This window comes from Poecilia latipinna, unplaced genomic scaffold, assembly GCF_001443285.1.
Source record: "Poecilia latipinna isolate Pla-1442-1.1 unplaced genomic scaffold, P_latipinna-1.0 Scaffold591, whole genome shotgun sequence".
Taxonomy (NCBI): domain Eukaryota; kingdom Metazoa; phylum Chordata; class Actinopteri; order Cyprinodontiformes; family Poeciliidae; genus Poecilia; species Poecilia latipinna.
Genome location: NW_015113207.1, coordinates 130168 through 146986, shown reverse-complemented (window position 1 = coordinate 146986; position 16819 = coordinate 130168). Strand labels below are relative to the sequence as shown.

General features: G+C 37.1%; 1 protein-coding gene and 1 long non-coding RNA gene across 4 annotated transcripts in view; one reads left to right on the top strand and one right to left on the bottom strand.

The window, feature by feature from the left end:
* The window catches only part of frmpd3 (FERM and PDZ domain containing 3), a 101968-nt gene that overhangs the window by 50796 nt on the left and 34353 nt on the right, over positions 1 to 16819 (bottom strand). For all 3 annotated transcript variants that reach the window (XM_015042475.1, XM_015042478.1, XM_015042476.1), the window contains exon 3: positions 2716 to 2801. The gene's annotated coding sequence lies outside the window, so the exon portion shown is untranslated. The remainder of the gene's footprint in view (positions 1 to 2715; positions 2802 to 16819) is intronic.
* On the top strand, positions 11302 to 12611 carry LOC106953596 (uncharacterized). Its single transcript, XR_001426225.1, has 3 exons — positions 11302 to 11639; positions 11827 to 11889; positions 12231 to 12611. It is a non-coding gene; the product is annotated as an uncharacterized LOC106953596 (long non-coding RNA).

Below are 16819 nucleotides of genomic sequence, written 5' to 3'. Positions count from 1 at the left end.
CAATCCCCCTTCATGGAAGAAAAGTTTCTTTTGCTGCTGAGCCAAAATTATGACCAGCTTTCAGCAGATGGTATTTTTTTCTCTGGCAGTATCGGGACGTCTGACCAAGGCGGGGGAAGTGTCTTCCCCAAGGACAGAGATGAACCACCGCCACCACTTTAGCCCCCAGTCTGCTCCTCATTTCAGAAGTCGAAGCGCGCATAGGTTTCTTGACTGCACACATTTTGCATCTGCAAATGCTTGGTTGAACTTGGTCTAATGTAAGGGCCAAGATCTAGCTCTACATTTTTAATATCTTATTGTCACAAGTAAAATATGCCTGATTGTTTGACAGTTGCTTATTTACCACAGCCTTCACCAGTGCTGGATCCTTAAAGACTAAGATGTTGCTGTTCTTTCGCTTGGTCTCTCATGAACTCAGAGAGATGCAGGACAGCAAACTCTCTTCTGTTTACAATGGAAATAGTTTTGCATTTGCTTATTATATTCCTTCCACAATATGTTTTATGTCTTTTCTGGTGTTGTTTGATCAGCTTGCCAAGTGCTCTGTGGCTTTCTCTTCTCGTCACAATTTGATCAGATCAGCGGGAAGTGTTGAAGGACACCAGCCTCTCCTTTCCAGTGGGAACACTGAGATATTCAAGAGTGGCACTTTATTTGTCGGGCACAGCTAGAGGAAAATGTCAAATATGTTTACCTCCTAAAATGAAATATTTTTTCTCTTATGCCTGTGAGTTGGTGAGTCTCCCTGCTGTGCTGTCCACCACTTTTAAAAAGGTCTTACAGCTCCATAGTCCTGTTGTGCCATATTTATTGTAACTGTAATTGCCTATGTATGGCATAAAGCAGTAGAGTAATATAATTTAAAAAATGATGGATAAAATTGGACTTTAACTCTGGTCTACTGCTTATTGCAGATTAATGCCATATTTCTCTTGCTACATTGCAGGTGTAATGATTCGTAAACCGGACGGGAATTCCAAAACCTATGATGATTCCTTTCAAGCAATAAATGAAGAGATAAGGGAACTTTTGTAGATTAATTTGATCACATTAGTACCTATTAGTCAGTAAATGCACTGATGTTGGGTGTTGCTCAGTCCCACCTGTATTATTTATGTTTTCACTCGTTGCATCACAACCACACGACAATAATGTGACAGCTTTTCAAGATCACAATTCTTTTAGCATTGTTGCATGATAAAAATGAGTCTTTGCTGAATATGGTCATGTGCTAGATAAAAAGATACCAAAGATAAGCCTGCAAAGCATCTCCAAGCCAGCAGTCTAGTTTATTGCTAATTTAAAGAAATGTCCTACTAAAGAATGTACAACACATTTCTTACTCAGCCAAAACTTTTTTACATGATCATACACAGCAGGTATCATTATTTTTTATATTTATATTTTTTATATTATTTTTTTTATTTTTTATACCATTATTTTTTTTACAAGCTCAATTTGTTGCATTAAGAAAAAGATTATCAGCTGATCACATGAAACCAGAAATGTTCTCCTTTTTTGACAGTTTCTGAAAGTAGATACACCGTTATGAGATCTCGCTCAGATTTTCTAAATGTGAATGTTATATTTGGACACATGACTTATGACTTAAGCAGGAACATTTTCCATTTCAATTTTCCATGCCACTGATCTACATTAAAGAGCGGGGTGAGATTCGTGGCAGTGATTCAGCTCAGAAAAGGTTTTACCTACGCTAAGTGGCAACCACGACGAGACAATAAATGGGCCAGTGAATTAATTATAATGCTAAAGCATTGTGAGGATGAGCAAAATGTTTTTGATGTTTCCAGAAATTGTATTTAATATGGTAATTAGAGAAAGCATTTTACTCGTTATGCATAATACAGAGTTGGCTTCACTGATGGATTAACACAAAGATTAATGGATGCTTTGAAACACTTTAATACTGGTCTGCTGCAGACAAAATATTTAAAAAAAAGCATTTGTAATCTTCATTTAAATGGATTTAAAGTGCATTCCTTTTTTTAAACGCTTATGGTTGCTTCAGATTTGATTACTCTATTGATTGCAAACTTTTACCCTACAGCATAATTATGAAGTCCCTTGTTCTGTTTAAGCACTGGCAGGTACACTGGGCCATCACAGAGGACCCCATTCGGCCCTGGCGCTCAGCTCTCTGGCATAGAATCAATGCAGAGTTGCCGATGTGAGCAAAAGCTGCAGCGGACAAGCACACACATCACTGCTGTTGAAGTAATCGCACCTTTACTGCAGTGTCATAAAAACAGGGGATTTCCATCGAGACACAGCTTTGACTAGATGAACATAATGCCTCTAAAGAAAGACGGCAAGGCTGAGAGTGTTAGAGGGTAAATCACTGGTGCTCACGGTGCACTTTGAAAAGCTTATTATTGTATGATCAGACGTTCACAAAGAGGATACACGCTTAAGAAAAATATTTAGCTTTTGGATGTGGCTCATTGATGGGGGATTTGGCAGTTCGTCTTTATGCAATTAGGTTTTTATTTGCCTTTGTGTTTCTGTCAGGTCAAAATAAAAGAGACGGCGATAGGATACTGCCTCACACATAACCCACGCTCTGTCTAATAGCCCTTTTAGCTTTAGATTAAACCGTCTCGCTGCAATATATTAACTCAGTGATTCTCGCAGTAATGCAGGGATTTGGTAGAGTTAAAACAAAACGGAACGGAAAATACAGCATTTACTTACGATCTCTGAGTGCTGACGTCTGGAAAGAAGGTCTCTCCTTCAGCAGGAAACTCCCACAAACACACTTGAGGTTGCAGTGTGTGTATCTGTGGGGAGATGAATAAGGAGAGACACTCAGTTCTTCATACTCACATCAAGCTACTTATGAAGGGCTTTTTTTTTTTTTTTAGTGAACTGTTCTATAAAACAATTGTAAGTACAGGACATCAAACATAATGTAAAAGGACACCCGAGACTACAGTTCAGTTTATTATTGAGTTCTTTATTCTTTAGTTTGTCTCTGTTAGGAGTTTGTGTTTTGTTCAAAAAGTTTTTCAGATACTGTAAGGTCTGTAAATAAATGAAAATGGAGAACTGAAACATATCCATGCGCGTGGGTGGGAAAATAACACATATAGGTATAGTGCTGCTTATATAATAGTGGTTGTCAAGATGCAAATACTCAGACTTCCTGCAGCTATAATGCATTTGCGTTGATGCAGACCTCTCACTGGAGTCACTCAAAGCCATTTGCGAGACTGTGTATTGTTTAGCTACTGAAAAGTGGTGCAAAAAGCATAGCTTGATGTCCAGATGTAATCTTGCTGTCAGAGGGCACTTGGTTGTCCTTTGATATCAGTTTTGAGGGAAACTCAACAAATGATTCAAACTTTTGAAAGAATTATAGTACTGTTTTTGCCAATGAGGAGTAAATCTGTACAGAATGTCTTTTTATTTTGATTAACTTCAGAATGACTTCAATATTCAATATTTGTTTGGTTTATATATATATACATATATATATATATATATATATATATATATATATATATATATATATATATATATATATATATATATATATATATATATGCATTGTATGTTAGGGCTGAGAAGGGAATTCAGTCAGATAGACTATGATAACCTTGACCTTGATTTTCTTTCAAATGGAGGCACTTGATCCTTCGATGCTGCTATCTACTCTGACCTCAGCAGGTTAAATATTACTGGTGGCCTACATTTCCTCACATCCATCTCCATTATGGTATCTATCATGGGTCATAGGTCTTTAAGCTGTTTTGTTTATTTACCATTCATTGGTCAGTTGAGGTCAAACACTGCTGAAGGAAATCAACCCACAGTGCTATTATTTGAAAACTGCTAAAGCCACCTCCAAGTAATGTGACCCATGCTTTCCCCACTTTTGGGAACACTAATCCTGATTATATTTTTTACGAATGCAAACCTAGATTTTGTTTTCTGTTACCCTTAAAGATTCAGTTGTGCTAATTGTTTGAAGGAAAGTTTTTTTTTACACCTTCTCTCAGGTCAGAATAGTTGCAGGAAAATGTTTCTTGAGGAATAGTTTTATATTTATTTGTACTTTCGTTTCCTAAAGTATGGTTTGGTGTTTGCTGCAGCACCTCAATAAGACTGTGTTGCAGTGCTGCATTAATATTACAACATTGAGGGGAAAAAACTCACACTCAAGCTTTAGGATACTCAATTTTGTGTTTAGATGTCATTTTAATTAAAATGGAAAGTAATTTAGTTAAACTTAGCTTTGAGGAAGTTTTAAAATCTCTTGCACAGTTGCTCAGCCTTTGCTTTTATGCGAAACTGATGATTTACCTGGGTGGCTAAGGGAGCTGTTGAGTGCAAGAAAACTGCAGAGACTAATTTGACTTATGTTTTTGAGTGCATGTATTCTCACACAAAATCATTGATCATGCTCCATCATGGTATCTGACCACACTTTCTAATTACAGACCAAGGGAAATACTTGGCATCACCAGAGGACGTGATTCAGAGTTCCACCAACTTAAAAGCAAACAATTACATTTCTGCCTCAAACAAAGTAGCTTTGCTTGTGGAACCAAACACAAGAGAGGAACTCTGCTAAACATTCAAAAACTCTCTGTAATAGTCAAGCCGAGCTCTGCTTCATGGAGCTGACCCTGGAGGATGTAAAATCTAATACACAAATGTGTTGCCTGAGAGCAGAAGACTAATAACCCTATTCAGCTTCAGTGGCTCTACTCATGCTTGTTGGTTCACATTTTATAAGGTGTAAGAAAGCAAAGCCCAACTTTTCTGCCACAAAGCATGATAAAATTTCTTTTTCCACAATTAACCAAACACACATCTGTTTGTGCCCTGAAGCAGATTGTTTTTGTTTGGTTTTGGTAAAATGCTTGTTGACTAATCAAATTCAAGGCCCCTTTAATGTCACACAGCTTTCAAACATATTTTGCTTCTAATTGGCTTACCTCCATTTGGCTATATGAAAATGTCTTTTTTTTATTATTTTCTTTTAGATTTTGTGGCACTAGTTCTGATCTTTATTGATGGTAATAATCGCACAGAGACATGGGGGGAGACCTGCAGCAAGGAGCGCAAGATCAGGAATTCAACAGCCATTGCGTATACCATTACAGCACGCACTTCCCCAGAAAATACATTTTTATGTCTTTATCATCAGAACTACAGCTTTAACCAAAGAATAAATGAATCCAGCCAAGTCACCAAGAGCAGCAAATTCATTGTAGTAGCAATAGATACTACAATGAATTTGGATACTATGAATACTATGGTCATTTGTCAAATTTGAGTGATATCCTTCTGAACTGGTTTGATAACCTGGTTTAAGTTTAAAGTGGAGAACCACCCAAAACCTAAAGTGAAGCAAAGACACCACTGTCCTATCTGAAAGTGACCACTAGGGGCAGACAGAGGCAATGCTGTTCTCTTGAGTTAGTCTTTAAGCCAAAGAGACAAATGTAAAGGAGCCATGTGAGGATGCAGAAGGTTCCATGAGCTGCTGATACAGAAAACGTGTCAGATCCCAAAGGCGTTTTCCCTTCATGACCAGAACAGATGCTGATGTGAGTGTGAGTGGATTCTCCAGTGACCTTTAATCTTTTCCTAATTTCATACCAAACTCCCCTAAGTGATAAACTCTGAAATAGATCATCCAGAGCAATTTTCCTCCTGGCATCTGATAATCAAACAGATATTTTATATCTAAGTTGTAGACAAGAAATATTATTTCAGGCAACAAAAAAGTTGTGCATCTTAGATTTAGAAATGCTTGTCTGGTAGATAATTTATATAGCTCATCAATGTGATGTACTTTTTTGTTTTTAAAAGCTTCAGTAAACTGATTTCTCTTACGTATCCTTTAAATAAATACTAGCCATAAAAATAATAAGAAATCTGCTCTGCCTCCTTTTAGAGGAATTGTTAAGAACTCCATGCAAAGGTCAGCAATTCATCTTTGGATTAATTAATTTTATTGATAAGTGAAGAGACAGATGGGACTTTTTGCAACCAGTGAGACTGGTTGTGCTATGGATTTAAAAGTCCATTAAAGTAATTGATATTCGCTACACATGTGAAGCTCATACATTTGTCTTGAGCAGGCAGACCATGGCTGTTCTCCTTATGGAGGCAACAAGCACAGCCTGTAGTTTGCACTCCTTTAGATAGATGACAATACCATGCACACTTAATACTGAGAAAAATATTTCTGCTTTCATTTTAAGCTTGGTTACACAAACATTATGTAGACAACCGGTCCTAATAAAGAGGGGAAACAAAAAAAAAAAAACAAAAAAAGAAGAAGTGTGTTGCAGCACATCCGGATATGTCTGAACATTTGCAGCTCTGGCATATTTAATTAACGGGCAGCATTTTGTACGCAACATCCATATATCAACACAACACCCACTGGCATGGCATCTGCAGAGTTTCTATGGTAACCACATGCAACGTCTCATTGCAGTGATTATTTGTAATTAGAGCTCACTAACCCCTTTGCGTAAACCTTGATTTTTAAGCAGAGAGGCAAAAATGAAGGAAGCCAGTCTCTTTGTTTAGTCTCCTGGGATTGATAGAACAAACAATGAAGGCAGAAATTAAAAATATAGTTAACAACACAAGCATGAAAGCTTGAAGTATGAATCAGCAGTCCTCCTTGCCCATACTTATATTTAAATACAATTGACAATAATAATAATAATAATAATAAAAAATTCTTTGTCTTTGGAGCTCAAAATCATTTGCTAGAGAGCAACTTGAACTGAAGACGTTTCCCTGATCAGCCTACAAACTTTAATATTCTCTTCATAGCAATACCTCACACTTGGCAGGAAATGAGAGGTTAGAAAGAATCCTCTCCCTTTGAAGTTAGCTTGTTAGAAGCAGGAAGCAATAGGCAATTGCAAGGATTTCTGATATTATGAAAAAACCAGGCTGGAAAGACTAGAAGTCCGTGCTATAATATTTCCACCGCTAAAGCTTTTGCAATGATGAGGACCAAAACCAGAGCACTAAGAGGACTGTAGGCAGCCTAAGCTCATTGCCAAGAAAAGTTAATACAGTAAAAACAGCTGGGTGAAAACAGGTTATTTTGGAAATCCAGTACTTGGACTGATCCATCTCTTGGCTAATTTAACATGGCAGGGTGTGGTTGCAGGACGGTTGAAGGTTTGAATGAGTAATAGATGAATTAAAGTGACTAAGGTTTAAAGCTAAGGCCTCTAAACGCTGGACTGAAAAGAATAATACATAAGCTGACTTATAATTTATGGGTTAATAATGAATCATTAAACAAACATTTTTCTATACCCACTTAATGTTTGCATGATAGTTAACACTAATCTCCAATTGCGTTAACTATCATATTGTCGATATGGAAGATACTGTGGAAAGGTCACCAATCCATAACAGAGCATGAGGAGACATGCAAAACATAAAAATATGGACACACACAAGCCTGTCACAGCAACAAATTGTCCCAAAAGTTATTTGGATAAATAATGTTTTCAGGAAATTTTCAAAGAAAAAAGACAAAATAATGCAAGGACATATTCTCAAAGATCCTAAAATTGCATGTTGGCTTTCTTGTTAGTTTCCAGGATGAAAATCTCAGTCCAAATCTCAATTCAGACATTATGAAAAAAAAACAAAAAAACCCACAAAAGGCCAGTGCCATTGTTGGACCTGGGAAATCGTGAAAAATTAATGTAGATTACATGAACACCCACATACTCAGCAAGTGATGCTGTGTCTAAACACAGCCTGTTTTACCAGGACAAACCTCTCTGTCTTAAACAAGAAATATGTTTAAAATACATTTGGGAACAAAGCACAAAATCTAACTTGTTAACCTGACCTCCTTATTCCTCAGAAAGAAAATGAAGCACCTAAATTAATAACCAGAATCGCAACTTGCCTTGTTTCTCATAATAATGTTTCGCTCGAAATGTCTTTGAGTTGTTGGCACATTTACTTAATGCTCTTCCTCTGTGTCCATCAGTGTTCTTCATTCAGCTGTCATCCTCTGCATCTGCTTGCTAATGGAAGCTTTAAATAACTATTTAAAAAGAAAATGATGGTTAAACAATTCAGACGAATTTAACAAACCTCTTAGCCGTTTCATTTTGCGCATTAGAAGTGATCATCCAGCGGGGGAGGCTGAGGTAAGGTGTCAGCTAAAAGCTCGTAATGAAGCGCACAGTTTGTCAGGCAGGAAGATAAAGCCTGTAATTGCACAAGGTCCTGTTGTCAATATGCATCCTAATGCTTCCAGGGGCGCTATGGTAATAAGAGCAGGTGCTTTGGCTTTCTTCTCCTTCCAGATAGCACATGGCTTTGCCCTTCTTGACACATGAGAAGGATTCGGGGAAAAGTGTGGGGTTTTTTTGGGGGGTTTTTTTGAGTTTGGATATTCATAATAAACCAGGTGGAATATTCAGGCACAGTGGTATCTCAGTGGTCCAGCTGTTTTCAAGCTCAGATGCTTGCAGTTTAAGGCAATCCTACTGACTTGTCTTGTGTTTTTGCATCTTTGTAGAACTTCACATACAATCCATTTGCAGCAAGCTCTCTCTATTTATTTATATATATATATATATATATATATATATATATATATATATATATATATATATATATATATATAAATGTCTGAATGTTTTTAGTTTTTCTTGTGCTGCTACTGTATTATTTATACTACCAATAATAAATCATGACACATTTATGAAAACTGTGGCTTGATTTCATAGTAAAATGTCGGTGACATTTTCTCTAAAAATTAAATCATTTACACCTTGTAAATCATTGATAAGCAGTTTGGTAAATAAGGCAGCAATAAACTTGAATTTGTCACTGCATCTGTCGTTCTTTGTTAAAGTGTGCTTGCTAGTTCATTCAGGTATACTACACAAAGTGTCATCATGGTTGATATGAACAAAATCAACAATCACACTAACGTATTTGAACCTATGGAAGAAACACAACTTTGCTTTTCATGCTGCTGCATTTTGTAAGTGTTGGGTTTCTGTTAAATTCTTCAGTCACCACACTTTTTAGCTAATGAATTTGAATCAGCAAAGAGCCTTCCACCACTGTATGTGTTTCGTAGCAGCTACTAAGTGTGTGCAACTAATTAAGAACTTAATCACAAAATAATTTTGAAATCCTTTCAACCAGGCTCTCTGCATGCCTTGGGCAGCAACTGGGCAAGTGAACAGATTCTAAAAACATTAGTGAAAGAGTTGGTTACTCGTAGGACCTCACTACATTTTTGTAATGTGATACATTCAAAATTTCCCTCTGCTGAATAGCCTACAGTCAACTGGTAGTGGTGTTATCACAGTTAGAGCAGCTGAAACACTCAACGACAAATTTAACAATGTCCAACTATTTTTCCTGCAAATATCCTCTACACGTGGAAACACTGAAACATCCTACATTTTACCAGGCAGTACCCATGACAACCTTAACAATCCAAGGTTCCTCTACATTAAACATCATCACTCCTGCAGATGCAATGTAAAAGTTCAGTTTTTAGGAACCCCTTTCTTTTTACATGAACATCAGCAAGGTCAAAAACATACTGTATGCTGAGTAGATGGCAAAGTGAAGAAAGTATACCAAAATGTCACAGTTGCTTTACAAAGGGCCATGCATATGTTTGTCTTCCAAAGGAAACCCGTGACTATAAAGGACACTAAGACTTACCCTTAGATATCGTCTCTTATTATCTGCACTAGTACCTTTTAAAATAATATGTATATGTGAGTTTAGGCCACAGGACAAGTTGCACAGACCATGAGAAGCTCATTATGAGATTGCTTTGCAGCTTGATGTTTACACCCTAGGACAATTATACATGATTACCCAATGCATACAAAGGCAAAACAAAGCCTGAAGGAGATCAGTGAATGGGAAGGTGGGCAACTAATTAATACAGCCTTTACTGCTTTTTCACAGAAAGAAAGCGTGTCTGTGTCGCACATACTATGTGTGTGTGCATATGCGTGTGTGAGTGTGTGTGCTTGAGGGAGAGTCTGTTGAGATACTTATTGGTGGTTGCTGGATGGTTGCACATTTTAATTCCCTGCACATCTCACAGATAAGGCTGCCGTCTTGGGACTCCTGACACTTTCTTATCTTTGGAATTATTACCAATTACTGAGATAATTTCCACCCAGGTTTTGGCCCAACAATTCACCTGATCTTATTATTGGAACAATGTGAAGAATGCATAAAATTTTGGTTGGTCAAAATGGGTTTCGCAAGTACACACACAGAAAGGAAAAAGACACTGAAAACGTAGAAGCAGGGAAACAACTGAGAGCACCACGGGGTAATAACATGTGTAGGTAAAGAGGTGTATCCAACAATGACTTAGAGTTAGGAAGCACAAAGCTAAAATCAAGTAATTACATGCACAGCAAAAATATAAAAATCCAAAACAAACAAAAACAAAACCACACCCACACACAGCCTGATCCACTAAAATGTTTGTGTATAAAAAACAAAAAAAAAAAACATGTTCAAGCTTGATATCATACACAAACCTGATCTACAAACAACGCGCAAACTGAATTTTCAGTTTGCAAACAGAATTGCGAAAGTAAAATGAGGAGAATCGCAGGTGCAATAAATTTAGCGTGCCTGCCTTCATGAATATGCAAAACACATGCTGATCATCAGAAAGTGCAAAGTACTGGGGAGGAAGATAGGCAAAAGTAATGATCTCCCACTTGCAATGCAAATTATGAAACCAGATTGCTTGATTCTGTATTTGCATCTATATTTTTAAAAGTAGGTGTGAATTGGCATTCAGAGAAATATGAGTTTGCCAATGACTGAAGTCATTGTTGTCAAATATTTCAGAACATTTAAAAAACATAAAATAAGTTGTACACTAATTTACATGAATTGTATTTTTATTATTATTATTATTATTATAATTACACATCCAGTATAATGACTTTCTACTTCATTTTTCTTTAATGTCCACTCTGCTTTCTAACACTCTCCATCATGACAGCCAGTGACTCAAGCAAATCCCTCATTTAAATACGGTGGTCTGCACCACTGTTGCTCCTGTAATCAATTTCGCGGTGAATAGTTGTAGATTGCGTGCAACGCACCCACTTACTGATGCGTGGATTCTATCCAGGTACTCCGATTTACTTCTGTAACCCACATAAAATGGGGATATCTCCTTGAGAAACAGAAGCTAAAGAAGCAAGGTAGTCTACCTAGCCAATAGGAAGTTAGTTTCCAGTGTGTATCAACCAATCAGAATGCAAATTGCCGCTGTAGGTCCCGCCCTTCTTCCCCGTGTCTGCAGCATTGTTTGTGTGTGCGGGAGAGATCCGACATGAGGAAGAAACTGCTAAGCTGTGCAGCGTGAGAGTCCGTGTTGTTTAAGTCAGAAAAAATACTAGACATGAACTGGAAACGAACCCTTTTCCAAATATGCTTACTGTTTATCATCCAACTTCTGAGCTGGAAGTAGTGAAGTGAGTAAACAGACTGAACTTCACTTTTTCTGCCGAGCATGTTTGAGCTACCTCGTTAGCCTCGTTAGCTCTAATTGGCTATTGGTTTCCTGGAAGTTCATCTCGTTCTCCGTTCAGCTGAAGGTAAAGACTAAAATGTAGTATATGTTTACTTTATTCACGATGAAAGTTCATATTATTGAACTTCCTTCAATAATATGAAAGTTATTGATGAAAGTTCAATAAAATATAAAATTATTATTTTATATTCCATATAAAATAATATGAAAGTTATTGAAAGCATGAAAATATGCCTTGTTACATTATCTAGTGTCCCACGTGTCCGGACTGAGAGCCACCATATTGTTGTCCCAAATGTGTCGTGTTGAGATCGGTGAGCATATTCTGTGCCTTCGTTTGGGTTTTTGTTCTGTTTATCACATTTTTGTTGAATAATAGCCTATATCTGAACTATGTAATTATTCAGATGTAAAATTTTACTGATTTTGGGTAAAATGTAATGTTTAATATTGTGTTTGAAAAATGATTTTGGAATTAACAAAAAAGTGAATTGATAATGCTGTGAAATACTGCATTGAGGTAAAAGAGAATTGTTTTATTGCAAATTTGAGCAATTTACTGACAAATTGATGCATACAGAAATTTGATTTATGGATTAAAGCTAGAACAGCTTAATAACAATTCTATATTTCTGCTGGTCCTGTCTTTTGACAGGTCAGGATTTTAGGTGGCTTCCTCCTGTGTTTTTGGTTCCCACCTGGACTTGGAGAAAGAACTGGATTCCTTCTTTTCCATTTGGAGTCCTGCTGCACCGTCCTCTGTGGTAGGCCTGTATCACTCACATCTTCACACACAGTTGGTTATGCGTGAGACCACTGACAGACATTTTTCATTCCTTTTGTTTCATTCTGGAATTTTGGAGATTACCTTTTTGAGAAGTTTTATTTTGGGACATTATAACAAACTGCTGTGTAGGAAATTCTCCTCATGTGAATGGTGTTGAGTCGAATCTGAATTGGAACTGAATTTGATTAATCTGTTTATCGCGGTTTAGAATTCAGATTACCAGGATGCACCCAAAATATTTAAAACTGAAAATTAGCACTTGACCAAGTATTACTACTGTTTTATGCATTTCATTGTGTGTAATTTTATTTTGCTTTTAAATTCATCCAACTGCCTTCGTGTCTCATCTAAACACCCCACTGTGCTCCGATAGCCGAACCTATTGGCCAATTAATTTAAAATAGTACTCTTCACTACTGTGTTACACTCCCACAGTCCAAAATCTTCACTATTAGGTTAATTGGTCTGTCTAAATTCTCCTTCAGTGTGAATCTGTCTCTGTGTTGCCCTGCGATGGACTGGCAACCTGCCCAGGGTGTGCCCCGCTTCTCACCTGCTGACTGCTGGAGAAAGACACCAGCCCCCCTTGCGACCCTTTAAGGATAAGTGTGTTAACGACTGGACGCCAACTTACTGCACATTATTTTTTTTTTCCTTCATGCTTCTTATTTGGAATCTCGTCAGGCCAATACTGTTTTCTTTGCAAGTTTAAGGCGTTCAGCTCACTTTAGCTGGTTTGATCCCCTCCCCTCATGCACGCAGTTTGTGATCCTTCAATAGGCTTAGTTTTTAGGTTTTGGATCCAGTTCTGTGATTAAAAAAAAAAAAAATCTGCTGAAACAACTGAACTCCAAATCCTTTTAGAATCTGTGTAGACTGAAGAGTTGTGTAGCATGTCCCCAGTTTATGCGTATACAACTTTGTCTAAGTGAAGTAAAAATACAATTCTCTGAATAGTTCATTAATTATTCTGGTGGTTAGAAAAAATAGAAATAATGTTTGTAGTCCTAATTGACCCAAAACAGAAAAAAAACTTAGTTTCATTTAATATAAGGCTTTGAAAAAAAGTGGTTATTTGACATGAGCATGTGATAATAGAAATCATAAGAGTTTACTGAAGCACAGGGTACGTGGCATTTGTCAAAAGGTAAGAAAGTCAATGCACAGGACATTCCTCACACTTTTTCCAACCCTGAGAACTGATGACAACCACTTCAACCATGTGACTGATATGAATGCATCAGTGGGTTCGGTGAAAAGGCGGAGTCTAAAGTGGCTACGTCATTTAAGTGGTAGGAAATTGTACATTTCAGGCTGTGTGTTTGTATGATTTCTAATGGTTTATATTTCATTATTTCACATTTGTGTGGCCAAAAGTCAACAATATGACAAACTCTGTTCCCTGTGTATTTGACCTCATCCTGTTGGCAAATACTTTGCTCTGCGTTTAATAAGAATCTCCTCCCACACCACCACCTCATCATCACTTCTTTCCAGTTGATGCGCCTGCTGACTGTTAAAGTCTTCACTTGCAAAATAACACAAATTGAAGATAACGGTAACCAACTCGGATGCCTTTAACTTGTGACCAAAACGTGTGCTTTATCTTCCCGAGCTGCTATATGTTACATTTCATCATGACTTGGAAATCTTGTGCTTTTTTTTCTCTTTACCTCTGGATATTTGGCAGCTGGACAGAAGCTTCACTAACACCAAAAGGGCACAAAAAATACAGGGGAGAGGAAGTGTTGCACTGTCAGGCTGCTCTCCTCAGAGCTGCATTGAGTTCTTGGTTGAATAAAACAGATCAATAAACAGATGTAAGACAAGCCACTTTTATTATATTTACTGTTTTGTGGTGTTCTCCAGACTCCTGTCAGGGAAAGCAGGCAGTGTGAATGGATTTCTCAATTACATAAATTGCATAGGGATGGGCAGTAAACACTTTCTAATTACATTTTAATTTATTTTAAATTTACAAAAGAGGCTCCCATAGACAAAAGTTTGATCTTACTTTAAAAGATTATTTTATATTTCCTGTGAGAATTTGCCTGCTTTAAAAGAAAGTGCTGAAGATTTTACCTCCAGCCATCCGGGTTGGAATTTTCCTGTTTTCAAACACAGTGTGGTCCACTGACTGGAAAATTATTAAGCCAAATGAATAACAGTTTACAAAGAAAAACTCCAGCACTATGAAAATGGTCTTTTGGGGGGGGAGGGTCGTGTTTATAGACTCTATTGAGGTGCATGATTTCACTTTTTATTGCAATCCAGGGTTTCCCCCAGAAAACTTGCTAAGCCCGGTGGTCGGGGCGTCGAGGCGGTCCACCGGCGGTCCACCTTGTTTTTGTCTTAAAAGATATTAAGTTGAAAGGAAATGTAAAAGTATTGCTGTGTAATTATATGTTACGGGAAAAGATCTCCAGTGAAATGCTATTTAAATAAATCTGCTCTGCTAGTAAAATGCTAAGAGCAAAAGAGACGCTTGCAGCCCGGCTTTAAAAAAATAAAAAAATATTATTTTTATTTTCCTAGAAACGTAAACAAGCAACGCTTAGCCTGGCGGCGGGGTTAGTAAAGCATGGCGGGCCGCCAGGCTTATGATACACTGGGGGAAACCCTGCAATCCTGTAAAAATCTGAATCAGTGTTGAATTTGCTTTTATGTAACTGTATTGATTAAGGTGGCAAGCTTTCATTTATTGCTTTGACAGATTTTTGTTTTCATGTCTGTCTTTCCTCTTGTCAATTGCAAAGAGAATCTGCAAATATTGTGGTGCATGTCCTTTACCAAGATACAATCATAACTTCCGTAGTTAAAGTCCAGATCACTGCAAGTCCTTGTAGCATCACTGAGTGCCCCTCATGAAGGCAAGTGCAATATTAAATTACTTAAGTGCCCATTTAAATCTTCAGGAAAAGAAAGAAAAAGATTGCAAATAGATTTATTCAGATAGTCCTGTTCCCTTCATCAGAATGAAATCTGACATGAGGTGAAATGAACTGATTACATTGACTGCATATTTATTTTTTAATGCAGACTCAGTTTTTCATATATATATATATATATAAATCTGGAAAAAAAAATATATATACCATGAATTAAATCTTTTGTGCACAGGAATATGGTTTACCTTATTCCTGAAGCACAGTGCAGTACTTGCACTGTGCTTTCAGTTTTTCCTGAGTTGTAACTCTAGTTCACAATTAGGGTGAAGTGTTACTGGGGCACTTAGGAGTCCTATTACTTCATCCAATAACTTATTTTGTACGTACGGCTCTGTAAGGTCATAGTTCAATAACAGCAGTTGCAGGGGGATTGTTTTCTTTTTTTTTCTTCTTTTTTTTGTATTGATTATTCTACTAAAAAGACTTTGCTTTACTCTTTAGGTTTTTTTTGTATCCACATGACATTGTTCTATTGCCATCTGTAAGGAAATCAGTCTGTGTATGGATTTAGCATGGACACATCCAATTTCCCTAAGTAATGCTGCTGTGTATTTTAAGATGGAGAGCATTGCAATGCATTGTACTTCTATAACTTGTACTTGAATGTACACCTCATGGTGTCTGTTACAGCCCACTCATCTACGCGCTGGAATCTGTCCTTTATTACGTGACTGTACCCGGGGCCGAGCATAAGGAGTTTACGTCAGCAGCCAGAACACCTGTGACTAACCACGTCTTTCACTGCACTCTTCCCTTTTTATCTTTTAATGTCAAACTGCTCCCAAAATACACCCACGCACCACCACCGCTTACTCTGTGCAGAAAAAAGGACTATTATTCATGCTGTACTTTGCTGTGGCGTAACAACAAAGCAACAAAGGAGGCAGTGAAGTCAAGCAGTTTATGATTTGCATTTATAAGGGAAGGGAAAACAATTTAATAACAGTGTGCTTTGCTATTTACTGAACAAATGAACAAGGCAACTCATTAAGGCGGATATAATGTAAATATCCAAGTTATCTCAAAGTTTTGTTCCTCTTGCTATCAGTTTCTTAATTTGACAGCCTATTATTAGACTATTTTAAAGATAAAGCTACAATAACAACATTTATGTAACTGGTCGAGCTCGGTAAAACTTGGTCTGAAAAACTGGAATTGATTTCACAAGAATATCCATTTAAGATTAGCAGAGAACAGCGACATGAATTTACCAACACATCAAATTAAAACAAAACAAAACAAATACTGTTTTCTACAGTTTCCTGTAATCAGCAGCTGTTTGCTCATCATCACTTTTTGTAGTTCAAGCAACCATTTGCTGTTGTAATCACAATGCATTCAACCATTGCCCTGTCATGATTATAACGCATACATATTTTGCATAGGAAGGGTTTGACAACTGCAGACAATTATGAAATTTAGCCTCAAATCAGAAAAGGCCTGTGTGTTTTGATTTGAGTTAAAAGTAATTAGATTAAACATGAATTGAACGCGTTATTCAGAAGACTC